General features: G+C 31.0%; 1 pseudogene; it reads right to left on the bottom strand.

Moving 5' to 3' along the window:
• Positions 1-14,269: 14,269 nt before the first annotated feature.
• On the bottom strand, positions 14,270-15,723 carry LOC125843126 (uncharacterized; annotated as a pseudogene).
• Between the last annotated feature and the right edge of the window lie 3,955 nt (positions 15,724-19,678).

Here is a 19,678-nt window from a genome sequence, read left to right as displayed (position 1 = left end):
GATTTCATGACCAAATCATCGATCAAACTTAAATTGTTTGACTCTCGAAAAGCGAAATGTGTCACATAAATTGGGACAGAGGGAGTAATATCTTTTTTTCCTTTTCATTGATAATTAAATTAGAGTTCGATTAAATTTGAATATTATTATAAACAAGCCAAATCATTTCCAATCTGATAACCAATAGTTTAAGAATATTAAATATTATTAGTTGTAATCGTTAATACTTTTATTATTTATTTATTAATTTTTAAGATATATCAAATTAATACAAAACAAGTAAAAATAAAGGAAAAAAATATCTAATACTTTAATCATTTTCTTGATTTTTTTTTCCCACTCAAAAGGAAGGGAAATGAATTGTAAAGCTAGAGAAGAAGAAATTACTTTAATGGAGTGACTATTTTTGTAACCTTACTGTTCAATGTTTCAACTTAGAAAAAGAAATAACTTTATTTTCAATAAAAAGTAAATTATTGATATTTGAAGGACTTAATAATAAAGTCATAAATATAGAAATAAAATATACTCCTACTAAAGAGATTTTTTACTTTATTGTTTAAGCTTTTAGTCATTGAAATACTCATTTAATCACTATGATAGTTAAGTAAATAAATATATGCCAAGAAGCTTTGTTGAGCTCCTTGTTGCTATCTCATTATGGAATGGAAAATATGTGCATTTATAACTAATTCATTTTTAATATATATAGAGAGAGAGCCAACAGTTACATTTAAAAGGTTGATAAATATCAAGTGATGAAAAATGTATTTTAAAATATTAGACTAATTATATAAATAAAATTGTTATGTATTCAAATACGAGTGTTGAATTTGACAATAATCATTGGTGGCTTCGTTAAAATACTTTTTCTATTAATGACTCAAATGCCCTAACAGCTATTTACAAAAATATAAAATTTTGAAGTAATTTTGCATGGAAATTGAATTAATGGTTCTTTTGGAAGGATACTTTGAGAATTACAAAAGATATTATAAATAGAACAATAAAATAATTGGCCAAACAAAAAGTGTTTAAAAGTTAATTGTTTGTTTATTCATAAAATACATAAATAAGTAAAAAAATAATAATGAAATAATTTAATCAACTTATAAGTTTAATGAAACATTACAATTTTGTTGGTGAATTAGAATGTGGCAAACCATATTATTGGCATTTGGCAAAGAATAAATTGCCTGATAGTTAGAACTTAGAAAAAGAGAAGCGTGTCAATTTTTCTTTAATTTAATATTTAACCACTTTTCAATTATTAGATAATTCTTTCAAATAAGCAATTATTACTCAGTTAGGTGGCAATGGTATTATAGAAGCAAACAGGGAAATTAATCAAAGTATGAGAGATTGTTTGATTATCTTTGGAAGACAAAAAGAAAGCAAGTAGAAGTGGTACATCATAGAACTAAGTCTTACGAATTAGAGCTCCGATTAAATTCGAAGCATGCATTACAAAGATTCATTCTAGAATGCTCTCAATAGAATTTTTTTTATTTTTAAGACTCGATAATTATCAATCTAGTCAATCTAGATTTATTGATACAAATATGAGGATTGAGTGAATTGAAAACGAGTCAATACAAAATGAAGAATAATCTAATTTATTTATATTTTGTACGAGTAAAAATAGGTTGGATAACAAATAAGGTGGATATGTCTCATATTTATTCATATTTCATGAATAAATGGTACTCATATCCTAAAAATATTTTATATTTTGTTAGGAGAAATGTAGAAAATACTTTACTTAGTTTCATGTTAAAAGTTATTTTCCTATATCTTTTCAATATTAAAAAAAATAGTTTTTTTAATTTATTTTTAATCTATGCAGCACTTTTAAATCTCAAAAGTCAAACAATTAAATTTTGACCTTAAAATTGAGCATAAAATATTTAAATTTTTCAAAATAAATTTTACATTATCTGAAACTACATAAAAATATTATAAATTATAAAAAATCACAATTCAACTTTTTTTTAAAAAAATACATAAAAATAAATTTTAAAAAATTATTTATATTTTAAAATTTAAATAAATACCACATAAATTGAAACGAATGAAATTATGTGATAACAAGTTAAAAAATATTCATCAGAGGATCCCAACAAAAATACTTGAATCTCTCTACTTTATGGTCAGAATATTTTAACTTGAGAGAGCTAATTAGCTTGGTCAATCAATAGGAAAGTACATTTCAGTTAAAATTAAAAGGATCTACGTTACTTTAATTTGTACTTCTTTCATCCTATATCCTATATTAATTGTTAAAATTAGATCAACATGAGTTGTAGTTACCTAGTTGTAGCGAACTGGTGAAAGTGTTTCACCCTTAATCAGAGATCTCGGGTTCAAGTTTTGAATATGAAGAAAATCTTGTTGGGAGCGTCACCTTTGAATAGGCCCCATAGAGCGCGATCTGGATTTAATCGGAACTCCAATGTGGACTCCGAACACCGGATGAGAAACCAAAAAAATACTTAAAATTAGTAAATATTTATTTTATAATATTATTTATTTTTTATTTCAACTTAATTACTCTTATAATTTTGCAGTGAATTTGGGTAAATATATTTTTTCGAACTTCGAGAAGAGCCGCCGATCAGAAACCAATTAATCGTCGGCTGCGTTCCTCAAAAACTCGCTACAGTTTAACAACTTTAGTTTAAACTTTACTTAAAACAAGTATATTTAATTATACGACGTCTTACCTTTATTCCCCATATTTTAATTATATAATCATTATACTTATATTCAAAGAAAAGGTTAATCAATAAATAATTAAAAAATGAAAAAATATATTAAAATATCAAATTGAAATGCGTTGGCATCACGACGATGGGTTACCAGTTGGTCCCTCTATTTTTTCTTTATTGATTTTTCAAACGGTTTGATATTCATATTAGAGTTTGATTATTTCCAATTTATACCGCATAAGGCCTCATTCAGGGGGAGGCCAGAGGCACTCCCTACCAAAAAAATTTCGATAAATCAAGATTTAAATTTGAGACTCTAATTAAGGAAGGAACAATTCTATTCATTGTACCACAATCCCTGGTGGTACTCAGGATTCAAATTAGATACTCTAATTAATGTAGGAACAATTCTATTCATTGTACCACAATCCTAATGGTTAGTTGGTCCCTCTATGTTTGTTCCTATTTCCAAATAGTTTTGAAGAATAATATATTTTTTTTCTGATAATATTTTTATAGATATATTTATTTTTATTATTATATATATAATAATAAAATACAGTTAAGACACGTTTTGTATTGTTGGTATGCCTGGCGTAGAAATAACGTGATTTTTATTTTTAATTCATCCACTACTATTTTTTACTTTATTTTATTCGGATTTGTTTATTAAAAAATATATCCCCCATCCCACCCCCACCACCCAAAACATGAATATATCAAATAAAACTGAAATCAACAAAGTATATTATAAAAACTGTCTTATTCCTATCTGATAATTTACATTATTATTATTATACAAATATACTACGCCATAAGATTGCTAAATCTTTTCCTTTTACGAGAGGAATAAAGAAAAAAAAGTGAAAAAGAGAATCAGGATCCACGAAATTATTACTTATTTATGTACTTTCGTCTCAAGTTATGTAATCTATTTATTTTAGATATTTATATGATCATAAAGAGAATTTTAAAATAAAATTATTTTTATATAAAAAGATATTATTTTGTAGAGATTAAAATGAAAACTACATTAAATAAATTGAGTCAGATACTTATAATGTCTCTTTTTCACTTAGCAGTGGACTTATATTGATCGGCTTAAAAAGTTAAATCCAATGTATTGTCTTATCATAAGATTTGTGTTCACATTAAAAAAATGGAAGCTTTCAAATCAAGCTAATTATCTAAAGGGAACTTATAGCTTTTAATTAGGGATAAATGTTTGAAAAATATTTTAATTTTGGTCGAATTTACTGTTGCGATACTAAAATTTCATAAGGACCTATTACCTTCCTAGACTATTTAATACCGTATTTTAAACATATATAATTATCCACGTGGACATAAAAAATAATGCAAAATTATAAATAGTAATGTATCCATGTGGGCACATATATTCCTTTAAAATACACTATTAAATAGTTCATGGGGGGTAAAAAATACGATATTAAATAGTCTAGGGAGGTAATAGGTCCCTATGAAAGTTTAGTATCGCAACAGCAAATTCGATTAAAATTGAGATATTTTTCAGACTCTTATCCCTAATAATTACATTAATGTGCTATTATAATAGGAGTAGTTGAACCAATTCGATTTTTATTTGTGTACATTAATGTGCATGGCGTAAAATTTTATAATAAACCAATCAGATTTTTATTTTATTTCTTGATAAATTGTTATATCCAGATCATTTTGTGTGCTTCTCAATTGCATTAATCGGCAATTTTATACAAACTTCATAGGGATAAGAGTTAAATACATCTTATTGTTATTCTTTTTTAAATTACAAAAATCCCTTAAAATTTAAGGATTTTTGATACATAACTCAACGTTCTGATTCATCGCGTTCCGATTTTAGATACACTACGTCCCGTTTAGAATACATCACTCAGCGTCTCGATACATCGTGTAAAGTGATGTATCCGACCAATACAGTGTGTAAAGTGATATATCTGACACTTCAAGAAAAATGTGAATTACATGGGGATTAGTATGAAAATTTGCAGGAAAATAAGTTTCTTACGGATTTTCATATTGATCCCCAGAAAAATCCCCATGTAATTCACATTTTTCTTGTAGTGCGATCAATATATCGCGTAAAGTAATATATCCAACCTGTACATTGTGTAAATAATGTATTCTATCGATTCAAAAACATTATGTCTTGTTATTTATCTCATCTTTGTTCTAAATTGTTTACACCTAGGTAGCAAAAAAACAAAAAGAAAGAAGGAGAATACTAAGAAAAACATGATCAACAGGTTCCTACTAATATGTATCGGTAGTGACAATAATATAACACATATGATAGAGAACAAAATGGAGAACCAGGACTTTTGTACATTATTATTAATAGAGATACAAGATACCCAAAAAAAAAAGTAGATGTATATGTTATAAAAATAGAACGTACTATTAAGTATTAGCCAACAAAATGAAAGAAAATTTCATAAATATAGCGCTATAATTTGAGCTTTTGCTTAATTACCAAATATATGAAGTAGTATTTATTTACAAAATGTAGCGTAATATATTGTATCCTCACATAATAACAATGAAATATATTGTATTCAGTACATATAATAAATGTAATCGTATTTGTACAATATCCTTATAGCACAATACAATGTATCATCTGGGAGCATAATATTAATGAAGTACGTTAAATATTTGTGTCCTTGTTAAGTAATAGTTTATTTTTTTCTTTTGCATAATTTAGTGATATTTTTTTAAAGCCAATCCAAACTGGCTCTTATCTTTTTTGCATATCGCATAGCTAAAATTAAAGCAAGAAAACTAAACCATAGAAAGAACTGACATTTATATAAATTCATCATCCAAATTGAGACTATAATCTACTCATTAATTTGTTAATCAAAAGGATTGAGCAATTTATTCTCCAAAGTCCCAATTGGTAATTAAATATTTGAATCCAGCTTTAATGAGTGCACATAGAGGTTATCTAAATTTTTTTAATTAGGAAATAGATATTGTTGTCTAGAAAAAGTAAATTAATTAGATTCCATCATAGGGTTCAATATTTTACATGGATTGTTTGGTGACTTGAATATTAAATATCAAGTGATACAGCTATTACATAAAAGTCATGGGCCATGTGCTTAGTGTTTAATATTTCCTATCCGGTGTAACTCATATTAGAGTCTGACTATTTTGGCTTTTCTCCGTATAGGGCTCGATTTGGAAGAAGCTCTTCCTTTTAAGGATTTTTTCATGCCCAAGACTCAAAATCGAGACCTTTGATTAATTGAATAATCTCATCCGATCCACTTCATCTCATCCGTTGATAATATTGATAGCTATTCAATTAATTATATGTCCTCTTCCTTAATGAGTATGCAATTGCCAAATTTACCTTGCTAGCATATCAAATAAAATGAGTAAAAAATCTAGAAAGGATTAATCTACAAATAAATTAAGTTAATAACTTCAAAAGGTAATATTGAAGGACTGTAATCTTCAACAAAAATCTAATCTAAGGGTAAAATGGGAACTATAAGTTAATTTTGTCTTAATTGTTTAAAATGACAAATAATTTGAGAAGGAGGGAATACTAGACCCGATCTATTTAGTAGTCTTGTTTATTGAAATAGTTGATTAAAAATAATTATTATTTTAGAACTGCTGCGGCCTGTGATTTAATTAATTAAAGAAAGAGATTATAAGGATTTGGTTTTTCAACCTAATCATTTTCTAGACGTTGGATCTTAGCAACAGGTTTGAGTAATTAAAATATAAAATGGTTTGTATATAAAATATTCTCAATTGCTTTTTCTGCTGTCCATGTGCTTAGTCAGATTAATATATAAATCTAACTATTAAAGTAATTGCTAATTATGAGTTTGAAATCTATATTGCTCCAGAGCAGAATCAACTTGATTTTGCTTGTAAGAACTCAGTAATTTATATTAAAAATAAAAACAATTCTTTTAGCATAAATTTAAATTAATCAAGCTTCAAAATTAGTATTCGACACTCAAATAAAAGAAAAGAAAACAGCGTACTCTTATAGCACTAAACGGTCGTTTTGTTGGAACACAAATTATGTTGAAATTAATTATCCTTATATTATTTTATATTGACTATTTAGGTTGTTGTATTAAAAATAGCTTACACATCATAATTCTTTTAAAATAACTGTTTGTTTACAAAATATGCTTTCCAATATAAAAGAAATTATTTAAAAAGTATTATTTTTTTTAGTTTATATTATATAAAAGTCATTATTGATCAAATCATAGAAAGTTTTAGAACTATTTGATGAGCCCAAAAATAACTACTACCACTGTCTCTTTTTTCCCTAGGTCTTAATTGGTTGAAAGAAAATGGCTAAGAAAAACAGTTGACCTATATGAAAATTCCTTTTAAGATGTTCTGTTTGTTATTAAAGTTAGTAAAAATCATTTCTATTTTTCACCTGAAACTAATTTTGGTAACTTCAATATTTTTGACACATCAAATTAGTGCCACACGTTTCAATATCACTAGGACCCTTTCAATTAAATGGGCTTAAACAAAACGTGTACGTAAAAAGCTAGTGGGACACACACCAAAACGAGTATGGTCATCAAAATATGTAATTCAATTATATCCCTATTTATTTGTGGTGTTTCGTATTCGCATCGAAGCTTTGATTAAATTTGAATTGTGTACTGCAGGATTTGTTTGGGGTATTGATTAGAACAAAATTTTCTCCATACACAAGATTTTGCACCACAAATCATAGTGGTAATTATCTCCCTATTTATTTGTGCCTGCAATGTGCATGATTATTTTGTTTATGTTTATTAATTAAATATTTTTTTGGTTTATTATCACCTGTTCATTTTTCAAAAATAATAATTTATTTATCCTTAAATATAATAATTTCATTATTTTAGAAAATACACTATGAGATTAATTATAGTTAATAATAAATAAATTTATTTTTAAAAAAATATACAAGTAAAATAAATATAATATTTTTTTTTGAAATAAGTAAAAATGAACGGAGGGTAAAAGTAATAAACTAAGTAAAATATTAAAAAATAGCCGTTTGTTACTTTTTTGACGCAGAGGCAGCTTGCACGTGAAACACGCTTCGAAATGCCATACTCGGTCTCTTGGACGGCCTGTCTAAACATAGCATGTTTGACCATAAATATATTTTTAATAAAATATTATATAAGCATCAGTTTAGTATTAAAAACAAAAATATAACTTATTAAATTTAAATTATCCTTAATAAATATAGAAGAGTAAAAGAAATGCTTCCTAACTAGTATATTGAAAATTCAATTGAATCTAGCTGGGTCTTCTGATTAGTCAGATATTGAGTTAGGTTTGATCTTCCTTTTTAATGTGCGGATGAATAATATAGACATTTTTGAATCATATTATTGATGATAAAGGTTTGTTAGATCAAAATATTAATTGATGATATTTCTATTCAATTTTATATAATTTAAGGATTTTTTAAAATCTTTTTTCGATTATTTAATGACACTATCGATATTTTATCAATGTTCGATACTGTTTATTTGGGGGAAAAATCACAAATTTGTAATATTTTTAAGGATAATTTTGAAGCATTGCTAAGTCTTTTCATATTTTTTAAACACTATGTCTAGTCCAATTGAATCACATACATTATACATTGAATCATAACAAATAGTTTTAAATACGTTCAAGTGTCTAGTTGAAACATTGTAGATTAAAGAGGTTGGAATGACAAATCTAAATTAGTATAAAGGTCTTTCAAGCCATTTTATCAACAAACAAAAATAGACTTTAAATAAGTGTCACATTAAAAATTCAAGAGATTGTAATTGTTTCCAACTACATATACCTTTGTATTAAAGAACTATTTTTTCTTAATAATGCTTAATTCACTAAAAAAAACCATATATATTTTCCGTTCACTTTCACTTGTCCATTTTGGACTTTGCACGTTCTTTAAAAATAATGATTGATAAAAATATTTTACTATAATACTTTTATTAATTTTAATGTTTAATAATATGTCTTGAAAAATAATGTGGGGAATAAGTAATTAATGCTAAAGATAAAATATGATAAAAAATAATTGCATTTTTTTATATGTTAAAAATTACAAGTAAAAATAAAAATCTATTTAATAAAGTCAAAAGATAAAATAGTAATATTATCCTTATTATTTATTGTTTTTTAAGGAATATGTTAAGTCAATAATGAACAATTATTGATAGACGGAGGAAGTAATTTCATAGCTACCTACCATAAATCCTTCTCCATGGAAGTCCCCACAACCTATAGTTGTGACATAGCTTTCCTACAATTAAAGCAGATCTAGATACTTCCATGAAATAAAACATTTCCTCACCACACAAATACACAATATGAAATCCAATTCTATTAATGGACCAACTTGTTGTCTATCTCTGAGGCACAAGAGGGTAAAACAATCAAAAACAGACTAGCAAATGACCCTCTGACACAAATTATTAGTTGCACATTTAAATTGCGAGTATCAATTATTTTTATTAATTACCCCTATGAAGTTGGTTATTTCATAGTTTTTACCCTCTAGACAATGTTGTTGTGATAAAAAATGTAGCTACACTCTTTTTTAGGCTCGAGGGGATGATTATTAAAAAATATCAACTCCTATATAGGTTATTTTTCGATCATTAAATGTCATGGATAACTTATCTCACCATGTATATGTAATAACTTATCCTATCACTATGGTATAAATGGTGAGATTACTACAACAAAAATAACTTTTAGCGGCAATAAATATTTATATTAATAAAGAGTGCTAAAGTTTTTACCGGTATTAGTTAAGTGCCATTAGAACCAATGCCGCTAAAGACTTTAGGGACATATACAAAGAATGTTAATTGCCGCTAAAAATACATATTTAGCGATAATTATTTTCTATGTAGTGGATAAGTTATTCCAAACATGATCAATCAAATAAGAAATCAAAATATTATTCTAGGACTATTTTTTATCCCATAACGATTTATTTTTATTCCTCACGCCAAACAACTCAAATGATAAGTAGTAGGTAAGGGGTTGAAAGATTAATAGTGCATGGTTAATTTCTTTTTCTTTCACTTTCATTGTTGTAAAGCACGCAGATGATAGTATTATTGTGTAGGGACATTTTTATAAAAGAAAAATAAGGTCACTCCAACTAGTCTGACAATTATAAACGGGCATGTGTTATACTACGTCCATTTCAATTTTGTTGTCCTGTATCTAATTACGACGTTCGTTTGAAGATATCTTTTTTGGAAAAATTACTTAAATACACAACACTTCTTTACCTATTCTCAATATTTCCCTACTCTTTTACTAAAATACAAAAATCCCTTATTTTCCCCCAATTCAACTTAACCGGATATTTTATTAGTTTAAGTATCCGCCCGTTATTAATTAAAGTATCCACGCTGCTATATTATGCATCCGCCCGTTAATTAAGTATCCGTGCTGCTAACAACTTAATAATTTAAGTATCCGCCCGTTATTAATTAAAGTATCCGCGCTGCTATATTAAGTATTCACACTGCTATATTATGTATTCGAAAAACACTAAAAAAAGAGATTTTTGGTAATTAATGAAAGAGTAGGGAAAGGAAGTAATTTCTTTCTTATACTATGTCATTTGCCTAATTTTTACATCTTTTTTTTCATATAACATATTTAATATTATAAGAGTAAATGATATTTTGATACATTTGACATATTCACCTCTCAATAATTTATGTGTCATTATTATTAATTGCTGCATATATTTTTGGGGCCTTCTCTGAACGGTTTACTTTGTGAATTTCTCATGTCTCATCCAATCAACTCCAAGTCTCCAACCATATACATTAGATTAGATATTAATTCAAAAAATAAAATAATATTATAAACATGAGATATTTATTGAGGAATATGCAAAGAGTATTGCTAAATCTTGAAGCTGGACTGATGAACTGTAGAAATGGGAATAACTGCTTTGTGAGAAGAGGAAGAAGAATGGTGTGCTTACGGAATTCCTTTCATACTGAATGAATTAATTACAAGCTAATGATCTTCTACATATATATACAACTATGGTGCTAACAACTTAGCTACATAACCAATAGTATGATGACAGCTGGCTGTACAACTTAACTAATCCAACTCAGCTTTAACTAACTTCAGCTAACAACTTTTAGTAACTAACTTCCACCTTCAAGATTTAGCAATACTCTTTGCATATTCCTCAATGCCCCCCCTTCAAGCTAGGTGATATGAAGATGTTCTTCATCCCTAGCTTGGATATAAGATACTTATGTTGTAAACGACCAAGGCCCTTAGTCAACACATCAGCAGGCTGGTCAGCAGTGGGCAAATACTGAATGAACACAGAACCATCTTGAATCTTCTCTTGAATAAAATGACAATCAATGTCAATATGTTTAGTCCTCTCATGGAAAACAGGATTAGAAGCAATCTGGATGGCAGCAGTGCTGTCACAATGAACAACAACAAGTAAGCCCAAAGGCAAACCCAACTCTTTAAAGAGGCCAATCAATCATGTAACTTCAGCCACAACAGAAGCCATGCTCTTATACTCTGCTTCCGCAGAACTCCTGGAGACAGTAGGTTGCTTCTTGGACTTCCAAGATATTAAGGATTCCCCAAACTTGATCACATAACCAGTGATGGACCTCCTTGTGTCAAGACAGGAACCCCAATCAGCATTACAAAAAACATGCAAAGAACCATGTTGTTGAGCAGCCAAAAAAAATCCTGAACTTAGAGATTATTTAATGTACTTCACAACTTTAATAGCAGCATCCATATGAGACTTCTTAGGTGCATTCATAAACTGGCTTAAATTTTGGACTGCATATGACAAATCAGGCCTGGTCATTGTTAGATAGATCAACCTCCCAACCAAAGTCTGGTATTCACCTATATCCGACAACAATGCATCAGAGGTATCACCTATATGTTTGTCAAAGGCTAATGTAGTCAACTTCACATTCATCTCAACTGGTGTTGCAACAGGCTTGGAACCTGCTAAGCCTAAATCTGAAATTATCTCCAATGCATATTTTCTCTGATGTATGAGAATCCCTGCACTATTTCTGGCAAACTCTATCCCTAAGAAGTATCTTAATGGTCCTAGATCCTTGATCTTGAAGTTGTTTTGCAACACTTGTTTAGTATCATTTATCAGTTGCAAGTTGCTACCAGTGACCAATAGATCATCAACATAAATCAAAACAAGCACAATGCCTGCATCAGACCTTTTGATTAGTAAAGAGTAATCCAAGTGACTCTGCTGAAATCCAGCAGCCAACAATGCCTGAGTCAATTTGACATTTCATTGCCTTGAGGCCTGCTTAAGGCCATACAATGACTTAAGCAGCCTGCATACAGGCTGGGCTGTAGAATTGTCATGAGTGAAACCCTGAGGCAACTGCATATAAACCTCATCCACTAAATCACCTTGTAAAAATGCATTGTATACATCCATTTGTTGGACATCCCACCCCTTAGTGGCAGCTAAGGTGAGCACTGTCCGGACAATAACCATTTTAACAACCGGAGAAAAAGTCTCCTGATAATCCAAACTTTCTTGCTGACTGTAGCCCTTTGCTACCAGTCTAGCCTTAAATCGTTCAACTTCACCAGTGGCCTTGTACTTAATCTTGTACACTCATTTGCAACCTATGGCCTTCTTGCCAATTGGCAGTGAAACTATCTTCCAATGCTTGGATCTCTTCTTGCATAACAGCCACCCATCTCTTGTCTTTAACAACTTGATGATAGGAGTGTGGCTTAGTGTCTGCTGAGATATGAGCAATACAACACTGGTATGAATGTGACAAGTTGTTATAATCAAGACTATCTGCAAGAGAGTATAAACAATGAGAGTTTGATCTGGACTTAGTAGTCACAAAATCCTTCTGCCATATTGGAGGTCTGTAAGTCCTAGTGGACTATCTCCTTCCCAATGTGGGACTCACATGAAGATCCGTAACAACAGTTGGGGCTGGTTGTAACTCTATAGGATGAGACCCATGAACAAGAGTAGGAAAAAACTCAATAGGACTACCAGGAACATGATCATCAGTAGCATCCTGATTATTGATAGCTTGGGAATCATGATCAGGAAGAGGAACATGGGCACCATGCATCAAATGTGCCATTTGAGTTTCATTACTCTGTACAATATGCTGCATATCATCAGGAACTTGAGTGTGAAATGGAAAAATGAATTCATCAAAAACAACATCCCTACTAATAAAGAAGACTTTATTGTGAAGATCATAGAGTTTGTAACCCTTTTGTGTGGTACCATAACCCATAAGCACTGATTTGATAGCTCTAGGGGCAAATTTATCTACTCTTAACAACTTGGTGGCATGACACAAACATCCAATCACTCCCATATAAGATAAGTCAGGGGGTCTGTTATGCATCATCTCAAAAGGGGATTTATTACTCAAAACAGTGGAGGGAACCCTGTTAATGATATGAACTGCAGCAAGAACACGTTCAACCCAAAATATGATTGGAAGGTGCCCTTGGAATCTGATAGCTCTTGCAGTCCCCATTATGTGTCTATGTTTTCTTTCCACTACACCATTTTGTTGGGGTGTATGTGGACAAGAACTTTGATAAATGATGCCCTGAGAAGTAAACCATTCATCCACCCATGCATTGAAAAATTCTCCACCATTGTCTGATCGTAAACACTTAACTTATACATTATATTGAGTCTGAACCATAACAATAAATTGCTTTAATATAGTAGAGACATCAGACTTAAGATGCATTAGATATATCCAAGTCCATCTAGAGTAGTCATCCACCAATGTAAAAAAAAAAAATCTCATTTTATTATGAGTTGCAACCTTGTAAGGTCCCCATACATCCATATGAACTAAATCAAAACATTTTGAGCTTCTAGAGCTACTATTTGGAAATGGCAATCTAACTTGTCTAGCTAATGGGCAGATATCATAACAATTCAACATGAAATTCCTTTTATTGGCAAACATATTTATCTTCCTAAGTACATTCATAGGGATGTGACCTAGCCTTTTATACCAAGTTTCACCCTCAGCTGAGGCGTCCTTCAATGCTGTCAAACTCTTATGTTGTCCAGTATCTAGCAGTTGAGAAGATTTTAAAATGTATAGACCATCATCCTCTTCACCAATCTCCTTCATTTCCCAGTGAAGAGATCCATGAGAATGAAAAAATCAGGATAGAAAATAGCACAACACTATAATTGTCTAGTCAATTTAGCCACTGAAAGAAGATTGAAGTTAAAATCTGGCACACATAATACATTCTTAACTACATCACCTCCTTGTAGTTGAGAACAACCTGAATGTGTGACTTTAGCTGAGTCACCATTTGGAAGTTGCACATGACCTGAACTTTTCACAGTTAATCTATGATTCAACAAGCTTGTAGTACCAACTATGCGATCAGTTGCTCCACTGTCAACTATCCAATTAAAATTAGAAGTTGAGGGAGTGAAGGGAGTGAATTGAGATTTTCCTCCAAAAGTACCTGCAACATTAACTTTGCCACTGGGCACTGGTAGATGCTGCATTAGTTGCATTTCCTTCATGGATTAATGGTTTGTTCAACATTTGAAGAATCTGATTGTATTGGTTGGGTGCAATGTATGGAACTGCACCAGCTCCAATACCTAAATTGATTCCATAGCGTTGTGATACTTGGTGTGCAGTACTTCCACCCAAGTGTTGCATCTCATCATTATGAGCATGAGATCCATAGTCTGTGGAGACATTGTTTGCTAACTTTTTTCCCTTATAGTTGGTAGGATAACCAATCAGCTGGTAACAAATTTCCTTCAAGTGCCCATGTTTGTGACAGTGAGTACAATACTTCAATTTGTTACAATCAGCTCGACTGTGTCCCATCATCTCAAAGTGATCACAATACAAGTGTCCACCTCTTTGTGATCTGTGAAAGTTTACATTTCCTGGGCCACGAGAACCATCATAACCTCCCACTCCCGGACCTCTAGAGTTTTGATTTCCAAAACTTTTTTCTTCCAGATCTATTAGTGAATAAAGCAGTAGAATCAACCTATCCCCCGATATTATAGTGATCTTCACTTAGTTCTCTTTGGCTTTCATCTTGAATTATCATAGCATAACACTGATTAACAGTAGGTGGTGTACTCATCATGAGGATCTGACTTCTAGCATGACTATAGTTGTCATTTAGGCCCATTATGGCCCAGTAGTTTGGGCTTGGGACTTCCATGTTGGAGGTCTCAAGTTCGAAACCCCCTGCCAGCGAAAGCAAGGGGTTTGCCTTCTGGATCGAGCTCATCGCACCGGGCTTACCTAGTGCGGGTTACCTCTCCTATGTGGTTTGCGAGCTATTGAATAGGAGCGGGGGTTTTACCCTGTGCGCACCCAAAGGGTAGCGGCTGCGGGTTTCCCTTGTCATAAAAAAAAAATTGTAAAAGTTTCTGCCTAAACATACTATCAATATACTCCTTAGATCGTGCACAATTACAAGATGAAGGAGGAACAATTGAATCAAATTCATCCCATAGATCCTTTAATTTTGAATAGTAGACTGAAACAGGGGAGTACCTTGAGTGTGTGTGTGACAGTTGCCTTGTGCAAGTGGAAAATTCTGGACATATTCACTTTATCGAAACGTTCTTTCAGATCATTCCAAACTAAAGCTGCATCTGCACGAAAAAGCATTCAACTCACCAGTTCCTTGCTTACATTGCTCATAAGCCATAAAGTACCATCGCGTTACATCGATCCCATTGCTTCTTCTCAGAATCGACTGTATAACTAGCACGCTTGATGCTTCCATCAATAAAACCTAATTTGTTCTTAGTCAACAGAGTCAGTTTCATTGCTCTGCTCCATAAAGTGTAGTTCTCCATTTCTGTGAGTTGAATTCCAATTTGTACTGCTCCTGGAACATCAGAAGATGATAGATACAGAGGATGATCATGATCAATTTTTCCTGCCATTGATGCTTGCTCAGATTTGTGGATTCAGTGTTGAAATCAAGCTGAAAGTACACAGAAATCGAACCCCTGCTCTGATACCATAACAATTTTACTGATGAACTGTATTAAAATAGTTACTGTCCGGACAGTGTCACCTTAGCTGCCACTAAGGGGTGGGATGTCCAACAAATGGATGTATACAATGCATTTTTACAAGGTGATTTAGTGAATGAGGTTTATATGCAGTTGCCTCAGGGTTTCACTCATGACAATTCTACAGCCCAACCTGTATGCAAGCTGCTTAAGTCATTGTATGGCCTTAAGCAAGGCTCAAGGCAATGGAATGTCAAATTGACTCAGGCATTATTGGCTGATGGATTTCAGCAGAGTCACTTGGATTACTCTTTACTAATCAAAAGGTCTGATGCAGGCATTGTGCTTGTTTTGATTTATGTTGATGATCTATTGGTCACTGGTAGCAACTTGCAACTGATAAATGATACTAAACAAGTGTTGCAAAACAACTTCAAGATCAAGGATCTAGGATCATTAAGATACTTCTTAGGGATATAGTTTGCCAGAAATAGTGCAGGGATTCTCATGCATCAGAGAAAATATGCATTGGAGATAATTTCAGATTTAGGCTTAGCAGGTTCCAAGCCTGTTGCAACACCAGTTGAGATGAATGTGAAGTTGACTACATTAGCCTTTGACAAACATATAGGTGATACCTCTGATGCATTATTGCCGGATATAGGTGAATACCAGACTTTGGTTGAGAGGTTGATCTATCTAACAATGACCAGGCCTGATTTGTCATATGCAGTCCAAAATTTAAGCCAGTTCATGAATGCACCTAAGAAGTCTCATATGGATGCTGCTATTAGAGTTGTGAAGTACATTAAACAATCTCCAGGTTCAGGATTTTTTTTGGCTGCCCAACAACATGGTTCTCTGCATGCTTTTTGTGATGTTGATTGGGGTTCATGTCTTGACACAAGGAGGTCCATCACTGGTTATGTGATCAAGTTTGGGGAATCCTTAATATCTTGGAAGTCCAAGAAGCAACCTACTGTCTCCAGGAGTTCTGCGGAAGCAAAGTATAGGAGCATGGCTTCTGTTGTGGCTGAAGTTACATGATTGATTGGCCTCTTTAAAGATTTGGGTTTGCCTTTGGGCTTACCTGTCGCTGTTCATTGTGACAGCACTGCTGCCATCCAGATTGCTTCTAATCCTGTTTTCCATGAGAGGACTAAACATATTGACATTGATTGTCATTTTTTTCAAGAGAAAATTCAAGATGGTTCTGTGTTCATTCAGTATTTGCCCACTGCTGACCAGCCTGCTGATGTGTTGACTAAGGGCCTTGGTCGTCTACAACATGAGTATCTTACATCCAAGCTAGGGATGAAGAACATCTTCATATCACCTAGCTTGAAGGGGGGTATTGAGGAATATGCAAAGAGTATTGCTAAATCTTGAAGCTGGAAGTTAGTTACTAAAAGTTGTTAGCTGAAATTAGTTAAAGCTGAGTTGGATTAGTTAAGTTGTACAGTCAGCTGTCATCATCCTATTGGTTATGTAGCTAAGTTGTTAGCATCATAGTTGTATATATATGTAGAAGATCATTAGCTTGTAATTAATTCATTCAGTATGAAAGGAATTCCGTAATCACACCATTCTTCTTCCTCTTATCACAAAGCAGTTATTCCCATTTCTACAGTTCATCAGTAAAATTGTTAATATTTTCACCAAATGAATGAATAGATGAATATTTATGCTTTTCACCTATTTTCTATCTTTGATTAGTTTATTATAGGAAAAAAAAACTTTCATAATTAGATTTTTGTAATATTCTCTGCTCTAAATCCTAATCTTCTATCCCTTTTATTTTCTTGTTTTTCTTATTGATCTCCATAGTGTTCTTGTGGTGGGTTGAAACCCCTTATTACTTAAATCTTAGAGTTTTTTTTAGAGATTGAACAAAAATGGATTTTTTTTATATATATACCCCGTAATGAAAATAAATAAGACATAAAACTAATACATGACTAATTAGTACTCTTATAATTCCTCCCAAAATTAATTAAATTAACTCTAGAAAAATAAAACTTAAACAATTATTTCGAGACTTGAAGTAGCACCAAATTGGGGTGTTTAGGAATTGAATATTCTATTCCTGTCTTTAAAGAATGCACGTATATAGAGAGAATGATATTCTTTTGGTTTTAAAAGAAGAAGAAGAGGTAATGATTATTTGAAATAGTAATTTGTACTAATTGTTTGCGTGGAATTATTGAGTGTCTTGATTAATATCGATATCAAATGAGGCATTATCCTTTTGATATAGTGCAGTTGATGAGACCGTTTTTTCTTTAGTTAGAGGTTTTAAATTTGAGTTATCTTAAATATGAAAAAAATTTTAATATGAAATGTTTCCTTCAAATGGAGCCACATTCAATACAAATTCAAATTAATCGAGTTTCAATATTCAAAAAAATATAAAAAAAATAAATTAAAAAAATTATAAGGTGACTCGTGTGATAAAAGCAACCTGTTTAATAATTAATGTTACACCCAATTGAAATATATAAAAGTCATGGGGCATGGGCGTTTTGCTTAGTGATGATGATAGTTGAAAACTTCTTTTATATATATGGACCCTGCTAAATTAATAAAGGCGGCATTCAATTAAAGATTTTTTGTTTTTATGTAACGTATTGACTATATATTGCGACCATTACCAACCCCGATAACTAATCTTAATTTATCAATTAAAGAGACATTTAGGGAGGGTTCCGTACAATTAAGAAAATAAGTAGATTTTTTATTTTTATCTGTGCGTTTGTCTATTTGATACTCCCTTCATTTCATATTAATTGAATTTTTGAGGTATTTTTCATTTTTCAAATTAACTTAATTGTACAATTAAGAAAATAAGTAGATTTTATTTTTTTTATCTGTGCGTTTGTCTATTTGATACTCCCTTCATTTCATATTAATTGAATTTTTGAGGCATTTTTCATTTTTCAAATTAACTTAATTGTTCGGTTTTCAAGACTACTTTTGGAGTGTTCTTCCAATTTTACCCTTCATTTGGATTTTCAATGTGATGACTTTAATAAATTTGACAATAATTAATAAGGGTAAAAATGAGAAATTATGTTCAATTTATGTCTTAATCTACTTTTCTTAAAGGATGTGAAACACCTCAAAAATTCAATTAATATGAAATGGAGGGAGTATGTAACAAAAAAGTTATTTGTATATAATTTAAACAAATAATGTAGAACATACGACAGAGATAAGGGTAGTGGGGATGATGGCTACGGCCTTTAGGGTGCCGGGGGCGGGGGGAAACACAATTAATTCGAAATGTTATTTATGAAACTTATTTACTTATTTTTACTAGTAAAGTTATTTTTATCATTTTTAAAAAGTTTGTTTTTCAAAAGTTTTGATCAATCAAAACTATTTTCCTCTATTCCAAACACACCCTTACTGTTGATTACCTCCTCCGTCCACTTTTAATTTACAATATTTTAAACTAAGTGTTTGAAAGTTATTTAAACTATGAATATGAAATAAATTCAGAAAACCAATATTGAAAAATCTAACTTTGTGATTTTAAAGTCGTGTTTGACCATTAAGTCTTAATTAGTCATATTATCATGGGCAAATTATGTAAATCCCACTAGTTTAGGTCCTAATTACTAAGATTCTCGATAGTTTCAAATATTACTTCCTCTATCATATTTCAAGCTTAGGATACATGATTTTAAATCCGCCAGATATATGTATCTGCCAAATTTTAAAATCGAGATACATATTTTATTTTTTAAAATTAATTGGTTGTAATTGATTTCCTTAATTAGAGGAGTAATTGATGATTTTTAGAATAAATAGGCAATTAATTCTGGAAATTAAATTACTGAAATCTCTTAGGGCAGAAATCAAGGAGTGTATTTATGTTTAA

This window comes from Solanum stenotomum, chromosome 10 (genome assembly GCF_019186545.1).
Source record: "Solanum stenotomum isolate F172 chromosome 10, ASM1918654v1, whole genome shotgun sequence".
Lineage (NCBI taxonomy): Eukaryota > Viridiplantae > Streptophyta > Magnoliopsida > Solanales > Solanaceae > Solanum > Solanum stenotomum.
This window is presented reverse-complemented; position numbering and strand designations above follow the sequence as displayed.